Source organism: Cryptomeria japonica, chromosome 6 (assembly GCF_030272615.1).
Source record: "Cryptomeria japonica chromosome 6, Sugi_1.0, whole genome shotgun sequence".
Taxonomy (NCBI): domain Eukaryota; kingdom Viridiplantae; phylum Streptophyta; class Pinopsida; order Cupressales; family Cupressaceae; genus Cryptomeria; species Cryptomeria japonica.
In genome coordinates, this window is record NC_081410.1 from 288818733 (window position 1) to 288828628 (window position 9896).

Below are 9896 nucleotides of genomic sequence, written 5' to 3' on the forward strand. Positions count from 1 at the left end.
AGGACAATTGTCCCAAATCTTCTGCCATTTATGGCTCATATTCTTGGCTTGTTGAAAATCTTCTCTGACAGACTAAAAAAAAACTTCTGAAATCCTGAGGTAACTACCCTCAAAATACTTGACATGTGTTGCCACTGACTATAGAAATTGACTCCTCATTTTGAGATCTTTCCAACGATATACAACACTCGTATATGTGGGCTAAAAATAACCCTAAGGTGAATTAATCACTCATGCAGATCCATCATTTAAATTTTTTGAATTTCCACTATAGTCTGAACTATAATAATTAACTTTGATTTTTTGCCATTTTCCACCTGCATTCCACCACGTGGCACCTTGTGATTCACTTTCAGATCCACCATGATGACACCTCACTTGCCATTGGACCACCACCAGACCGCCATCGGACCGCCACCTCACCAGTCGCTGATCCGCAATGGGTAACTAGCGTGCATCTTCGCATAGCAGATCAACGACCACCATTGATCTATCTCGGACCTGCTCACTTGTTAACTCACCTGAGCTGCTTCCTTCTAGTAGGTCCCACCACTTGGTCACCATGTCGCGATGGTTAACCATCATGCATCTCTCCATTGCGGTATAATGACAACCGTTGATTCATCTGCAACATGCTCACTGGTTAATTTTCCCTTCTTCTACAAAATTTGATTGCCTCGGGATGCATATGCATGCATGGGGTCCACTAGGTCACCAAGAAACCTCTTGTCAAAATCCTTTAAGCTTTGACACTATAGAAGTGTGTAGCTGTGTATTTAAATACAAAAAAATTCCTTCCCACAATCAATGTGGGATAAAGGCTTCATGCTTGGTTTGCATTTTCTTAAAAATTCTAATGTCTGCACCACCACACAGGGAAAGATGCTGGAAAAGGTCATGGAATTAGCTATACATGGGCCAATGCATTGGTTTGAAGACTTCTTTGACTTAACCCTTACCCAACAACCACGCTAAATGAGGATGCAAGTAGGGGTTGCATTGGAGTAATAACCAAACACTTGCCATTGCATTTGCTAAAAGTTTCTAAGCCTCTTTAACAACCACACGAGGGAGGAATCTATCTTCACCTGCGAAAATGCATTTTCTAGAAAGCTTTAAAACCCTCTCCATGCCACACTTCCACCTCACGTACAGGCTAAATTTGTTTGGAATTTCTGCAAGTAACCACGCACCACGCAGTAGGGAGGAATTGGCCATGGGCCTACCAGATTTGAAATTTCTAAGCCTCTCAACCATGTAGGGAGGATGCTAACTAGTATTTCACATGCCAATTACAATTGTTGGAGTTTCACATGGCCTCCAAATGCCAAAATGGGGGTTAGTTGCTGGTAAGGGTCATAGAATTTGGTTTACACTTACCAAGTGCATTTGGATTTTTTAATGTCTCTTCTCTGTCGCTAAAGGAGGATTTGGCATTAAACTTGCCAATTTGAAATTACTTGGAGTTCTATTAGCATTTTGAACTCTTATGTTTACCTTCAAACATCTTTGTCTGCAAACCATTCTTGTGTCTCCTTGAAGTCACATTTTAACAGTAGATGGGGTCAAATTAGTACAGTCCACAAAACCCTTAGATGTCTTTGATATCTTCCCCACTTTAACATATTCTTCTTTCTTAACCACGAATGATTTAACTAAAACTTCAACATTTCCTCCAAAGTGGTAAAACAAAATTATAAGTCAGGTTGGGCCCCAAAAGTGGGTTTGGCTAAATTTTTTTTTGTTTTCATTCAAATGACCCTTGAAAAACCTTAGGCACCTTCAACATACCTCTAGAGTTGATCGTCACAATTTTCTGATCACTGAACTGCGTTTTGCAACTCATTGGCAACTGTGCCACATTTTTGCATTTAAACCCAAAGATGCATTTTAAAAACTGGTCAAAACACCCTTTTGTAACTTGCTCATTGGAAGACATACTGTCTGATATATTGGCATTCACTCTGCAAAACCATTTGTCATGAAAGATCCTGGGTGAAGAAATATTAATGCACAAAGATGACCAAATGGCTCTATCAACACTATGAACGTGATAAAATCAATGTGTAGGGACCACAAAGTGCACACATTAAATATATCAAATGGTCTCTGTGGATCCCCAAATTTGGGGTATAGATACTTTGAAGTAAAAGGAAGACCATGGAATGATTAGTTTGAACAAAAGGCTGATAGGGTGAAAATGGTGAGCTCATGAAAATATCCACTTTAACAGATGCAACAGTGCAAAGTGGAGAGAATTGAACAAAATGGCTCAAGAAACCATCTTGGAAAACTGATCAAATAGATTGGTCAGGGCTTCAAACTGGAAATATAGCTTGTCTTTTATACTAGAAATAGCCCAGAATAAACATCCTAAAATAACATTCACCGGGGAACCTTTTACACATGCAAAGTGGTACTCTGACTGGCTGTTAAAACAAGGAATTATGCAAATAGTACAAATTGGAAATGAATTGAGCTTGCCAAGCTGAGCAAATGGATTTGTAAAGACTTGAAATTTGGCATATGTACTCACCTATATGCATACAATTCAATTCACTTTGAATTTCAACATGATGATCAACTAGGCAAAAGTTATAGGCGCTCAAAGTAGGCCACTTAATAAAATCTGAATTTGTGCATAGAAAACTTTCGGTCCACCCCTTGAAATGGGTACTTGATAAACTGATCCAAACTGAATTGTGAAAGATTTTGAGCACTGCATAGGCTAAGTGAAAGGCTTAGGACCCATTTCCCAAGCCTTACCGCTTGACAATCAATTGGCTCCATTTTACATGCTCCAAAATAGGCCTCTTAGGTTGACTAACTAAGTGGTCATTTGAAATTACAAATGCAAAATTTTTGAAATGGGCCTCTCAAATTTACCAAATTTTTTATGAGTCCCAACAATGACTCTGACTAGGGATGGTTGATGCAATATCAACAAAAGAATCTAAAATCTTTGGTAGAGCAGACAACCCAAAAACAGATCACTTCTCTTCTTCTAAATTCTTCAATGAGCTTTACTCTCCAAAATAGGGGTTCCTTATTCTACCCAAACAACAAGGTACTTTATTGAAAACCACACAACTGAAGCAAAGCAACTATACAAAGATACAATTTTATTTACATATGGCCCCGGGCTATCAAAAATGGAATCAATGTTTACCTCTGTCAAACACCTGATTCTCATTTCCATGAATCAAGGGTAAGTTGGAAGTTTCATTTACATTTGCTTGATCACAAACGCTACAACTTCTCATTATCTCATCACATTAAAGATAGTTAGCATGTTGGTAATCATTCAATCTTTGAAAAATAAAACCCGCCCCTAAATGTTGATCATCAAATGACACATAACTGTCATATTGTTTACAATTATTTCCTAGCTGAAAAGACAAGTAACCCAACTCCATCTGATCACTGGGAATATCAGGCACATGCTGATTACTAGTTTGCACAAATGGAAAACACCCATCCATAATATTGGCCTACAAACTAGAGAGGAACATTGCCTCATAAAATGACTGCATTTGATCTTGCTGATCATAATTTCTATCAACACTTTGCAAACATGGAAATATATCATCAAGTAATGGTTCATTAATCACTTGCAAATTTGTGAAAACAACTTTAGATTTGTCTTTCTCTTTAACACCAAGATCAACATTAGATTTAAATTTTGAATTCATATCAGCATATGAATCCACATCATTGCATCTATTAATCTTATATGCATTTTCATTTTGTCTACTATTCAACTCGAATATAGGGAAAAAAACAATATCATATGTATCTTACTTCACACCCTCAAGAATTTCATCAGTATCAAAACATATACTGATTGGGTATGAGAGATTGGGGACACTTTGGGATGCATACTTCTAAAGATCAGCAACTAAGAGTTCTGAAATTTGTTCACTACTTAGTGAACCTTCTCCTTCATTTTCATTTTCCTTGGCTTCATCTTATGTGTTGTAAACATTGTCCCAATCTAATGCAGGCATTAAATCTTTTGTGCTCATGTCTTCATGCACATTTATTTTATCATTACAACAACTTGCATCTGCATCATAACCTTTATCATGTTGATCATAAAGTGCTGCTATATGTTGTAGAATAGTTTCATAACCTTGGTTGCAAATACTTTGTGGATTGAAATTAACAACATAGTGATCTATATCATTCAGATCTGAATCCTTAACGGGCTCATGATTATTTGAACAACCTATGTTCTCACAATTTTCTTCTTGCTTTGAATACACATCTACACTATCATGTTGAGAATAAGAGTCACCTTCAACATCATAAGAGGTATATCCACTTACGGATTCATCTCCATCACTGTACGTAATACTATGTGCATTTTCAGATTTAGTCATTTCAATCTCATCTATCCATTCTTTAATACATGCAACATTTTCTTCTCTCATGGTTGTAGACCAATTAACTGAGTCAGGCTCATCAAGCTCTAAGAACAACTCAATCCAAACAGACTCATAGGGTCTAGCATTAGCTGGAAGCTCATTTAATGCAGCGATAAATCTTTCATAAAAAACATATGATGATTCTTCATTCCTCTTCCCTACCTTCTTTCTTAGAAACAAAATGCACTTTTCTTGGATCTTTTGAAGATGTATTTCAATCTCCCTATCGTTGTCTTTCAAATTTGACAAAGAAATTTTAGATCTAGGAACCACATCTAGATCCATCAAGTTTATAACATCTACTGAACCATTACTTGGACAATGCATCTTACTGTTTTACACTCTCTTTTCAAAAAATATGCAGTCATTAATTTAATAACCAAACATACTTCTCACAATTTTTCTTACTGAAATCCTTTTAAAACATGAAGTATGTAAAGTGCAGATTTCTTTTCCTTTCAATGGTGACCTTTTCACCTAATAAGGAACAAATAATTATCTCAACAATGTGGAATACCTGGAGTAAATTTGCTGTTTCTGCTCACTTCACTTGTGGCTTGAAATTTGAAGAACACCTCCAAATCTCAGGTTCATTCTTATAGAGTCGTCACCTCCTTGAAGAGGAAGAAAATTTAATCACTGATCTTCAATCTAAAATACTTTCAGATTTCTACTACTTGACACACAATAGAGTGCCATAATATTTTCAAATTTCACTGCAACAAAACTTTCCAGGATACACACTTTCAAATCTCAAAATCATTTTCAGATTTTTTAGACTTTTAAACTCTTCCCTAAATGAATTTTGGCTAAACTCATGGATTTGACTTGAAAAAAAATTTACATCATTCTCCTCAAAGGAGTTGCCATTTTTTTTATTCTAAAAAATGATCAAACCAAGTTCACCTGCAATCTATCTATGAAATAGCCAGCTTCATATGATGAAGAACTTCAGGACTTGGAAAAAATTAGAAGGATTTGAATCCTTCTACTCTTCAGGCTCTGGAAAACCTAGGTGGGTGTACCTTTGATGCATTGAATCAGGCTCATTACCCACATATGATAGCATAAATAAAAGAAGATAGATCTTATAAGGCTTAACAACTAGGAGGTTGCTGCAAATGGGCTAGATCTACATTGACATCTCAACTAAGTTGAAGCATTAGATAGGTCGAACAAACTAAAACTAAAAACATAAAAGTAAATGGATATTTGACTTTTAAAAATCTCTGAGAATCCCCATAATTTGCAAGACCAATGCCTTATCCAAGGGAATAGAGTCATACATCAAACTGCAAATAAAAAACCTCTACTACAAATCCATCTTCATCATTAAATATTTCTGCATGAATGCCTTGCATAAATGCATTACTCAACTCATTCAAAAAATCATCAAATCTTGAAAAAATATTCCATTATTCATGATTGATTTCAAAATTTAAATTATTCCTTGAAGAATGCCTTCAAACAATCACAACAATCTCCTTGAGATGACAAATTCTAGCCTGCTTGAGGATTTAATTTTTAACAAAGAAATATATATGTAGAGACAATTTTGTATGAATTTATGCATGCCTTACATACATATAAACCTGCAAATAGAAACACCTACAACAATAAGATATACTCCATTACTTGAAAGAAGACATTACACTATACAAACTCTGGAAAAACACAGAATTGGAAACCAAGATTATGGATCCTTGCTCCCAAAAATCTAGAACCCTTACAAATGAGAAGAATTCAAAATAAAATGAAAGAGGGAAAAGATCAAATCAGATTTCATTTGAGAAGGACAACTATCCCAAATCTTCTCCCTGTTACTAAATTTTGTACATGCCAAACTTAGTGTCCTAATGATGCCTTGCATTCATTCATTTTGAAAAGATCAAATTTTGAACCAGGGAGAAATGCACTATTTTTGTTTAACTTGTTAGCTTCATGTGCAGATACAAGAAAGTAAGACAATATGTGGGTTAAAATGTGGCTCCCACAAGGGTTGAGCTCAGCATGCTATAGACCACAAAAATATTTATGCTCCATTGCAGATTAAATAGCGTGACCTATTAAAACGTTCAAGCAGATTCATGTTGGCAAGAGTATCATCAAATCCCCTACGTAGCTAATGAAAGGCCAAAAGAAGCTCAGAGCAAATGCAATCGGGTTGTGTAAAGTTTTACTTGAGCTCCAAAGAGGGTTTTTAAAAGGCTAGAGAACTTCCAAGCATTTTTAGTCGCCAAGAAGGAAGAACATTTATCCCACATTCATCACGGGGAGGAGCATTTTTGTATTTAAAGATGAAGTCAAATATAACTATAGTGTCAAAGCTTACGAGCTTTTGACAAGAAGTGTCTCTTCGGGCCATGGACCCTGCATGTGCATGCATCTCAAGGCATCTTAATTTTGTGACTGGCTGGTAGGAAGAGGTTAAAGGTCAAGCAAGTCAGTAACGATCGGATGTAGATCATGAAGATCTAATGACTGTTGCTATGTTGCAATGAAAAGATGCACACCAGATTATCAGCGTGCCTTGGAGATTAATGACATGGCACAACAAGGAGTAAAGATCGACCATCAGATCAAGAGAGATCAAAAGATAGAGTGACATTTTGGGGCTATGCATGACTGTCACTGTACCACGGTTGTGAAGTGCCTAGAACAAATACCCTCATGACACATGGTAGTCTAGGTGGCCATCCAGGTGGGCCCAGAGAAAATGAGGATGCACCACATGGTAGAGAGAAGACAAAGACCATGAGAAGACCAAGAGTAAATATCGAGCAGATTTGATCATATCCAGCAGTGATCGTACAGATCCGATGGTGGTCGATAAGCCACAAGGAAAAGTTACTCGCCCAACTATCTCATGCGTCTTGGTGACCAAGTAGTGGGGCCCGCTAAAGAAGAAATTTGGAGGAAGAAATGAGGAATGCATATTAGGTTGATCAAACGAAAGAGATTCATTCTGGTAGTGAGTCCAAGTTTTGCTAAGATGGTAGGGCAGGAACCCCAAAACCAACCAGGATGTTACACATGGCTGGCCTGATAGAAAAGAAGGTGAAATGGAGTGTATCATCGGCCATCGGATTAAACATTTTAGTGGTAACCCGATGACCCAATGAAGAAAGAAATGCTAGTTACAATCAGAAGCCAAAAGTGGTGGTAGGAGAAGGAGCGTCCAGGGATCCATGCGAAATGGGAAGAAAAAGCCATCAGGTAGTTTGAGGTCCAGTTACTCAGCTCAGAACAAGTTTGCATGAGTCTTTCTCATGATCTTGAGGTGATACAGATTGATTTTGAGTGCCATATGGGTCAACTTTTAGTTGACTAAGAGTTTGAACTGAATTGCATGACTTTTTCTCATGATTTTGAGCCTTTTTGATGTTATTTTAATTTCTATGAGAGGATCAGTTTTTCAGAGGAGATATTTTTAGTGGGAGTTCATCTTCAGTCATTCCGGAGTTATCTTTCCTCTACCTTTTGGAATGTTTTTTTATAAAGTGAAAAAGTTTTATCTTTCTTCACTAGTTCTTGATGATTCTTTGGCTAGTTTTAGTAGATAATACATTCTTGTAGGTCATATGCAGTTTTATGAGATAATTTTGAATAAAAGTTACCAGCTTATGCCTTATGTCTTTACAATTCATTTTCTTATCCTTGATTGAGAGTTAGTTTATTGTGTTATTTTTTAAATAACCTTTAATTTTTTTGTATCATTTATAAGTCACAGGTTATGCATTGTGATAAGTTGGTTCATTTGGTTGATTGTGAAAGTTTCTCTTTCCTTTCAATTTCTTGAAGTTTTAAATCCTTTGCATGAAATATTTGTGTTATGAACCAGAAGTCTATTTGTGCAGATTGGTGTTTTTGGGAGTGTATCTCTATCATTTTGAGATATCTTATTGATGCTTCACCTTGGTTTAGCATTCGCAAAACATTCTATTTTCATTTTTTAGTTTTTCTACCCCTTTTCTTAGTAAAGATTTAGAGTTATTCACAGGGAACCAACCCTTCATCTGGAGGTTAATTATAACTATAGGCAACGCACAGGCCTGTGAATTATCCCATCTATCACCAAGTTACTTTCAGCTTGTGCACTATGGGTGCAATTTGTGTGACAACACTACCATTTATGGCTCACACACTTGGCTTGCTGAAAATCTTCTCCGACAGACAAAAAAAAACTTCTGAAATCTCAAGGTAACTATCCCCAAAATACTTGACATGTGTTGAAACTGAATGTAGAAATGAACTCCTCATTTTAAGAGCTTTCCAACGATATACAACACTTGTATATTTGGGCAAAAAATAACCCTCAGGCGAATTAATCACTCATGCAGATCAATCAATTAAATTTTTTGAATTTCCACTATAGTCTGAACTATACTAATTAAGTTTGATTTTTTGCCATTTTCCACCTGCGTTCCACCATGTGGCACCCTGTGATTCTCTTGTAAATCCACTGGGATGACACCTGACCTGCCACCGGACTGCCACCTCACTAGTCGCTAATCCGTAATAGGTAACTGGCGTGCATCTTTGCATAGCGGATCAACGACCACTGTTGATCTGCCTTGGACCTGCTCACTTGTTAACTTGGCTGAGTTGCTTCCTTCTAGCGGGTCCCACAAAGTGGTTGCCAAGTCGTGATGGTTAACCATCATGCATCTCTCCATTATGGTATAACGACAACTGTTGATCCATTTGCAACTTGCTCGCTGGTTAGTTCGCCCTTCTTTTGTAAAATTTGGTTTCCTCAGGATGTGCACACACACACACACACACGTGGGGTCCACTATGTCACCAAGAAACCTCTCGTGAAAAGCCCTTAAGCTTTGACACTATAGAAGTGTGTAGCTGTGTATTTAAATACAAAAAATTTCCTTCCCAAAACCAATGTGGGATAAAGGCTTCATGCCTAGTTTGCATTTGCTTGAAAATTATAATGTCTTCACCATCGCATAGGGAAAGATGTTGGCAGAGGTTGTGGATTTAGCTATACATCGGCCAATGTATTGGTTTGAAGAATTTTCTTTGACTTAACCCTTATCCAACAACCACGTTGAATGAGGATGCATGTAGGGGTTGCGTTGGAGCATTAACCAAAAAACAACCATTGCATTTGCTAAAAGTTTCTGAGCCACTTCAACAACCAGGTGAGGGAGGAATCGGTCTTTGTTAGGTCCCGGAGACAACTGAGAGGGGGGGGGGTGAATCAGTTGTCAAATAAATTCAAACCAAAAACTTATTAACCAACTGAATGCTTAATACTGGTAAAATAGTTAAGTATGCCGGTAGATAGTGTTAACAGTAAATTGCTATAGCAGTAAGGATTAATGCATGAAACATAAACATAAAGTCATCCACAACACATGACACCAATATTTGTATGTGGAAACCCTGTAAGGGGAAAAACCACGGTGGGAAAACTTACCCACTATCAGATGATACTTCTGCAGATAGTAAGTG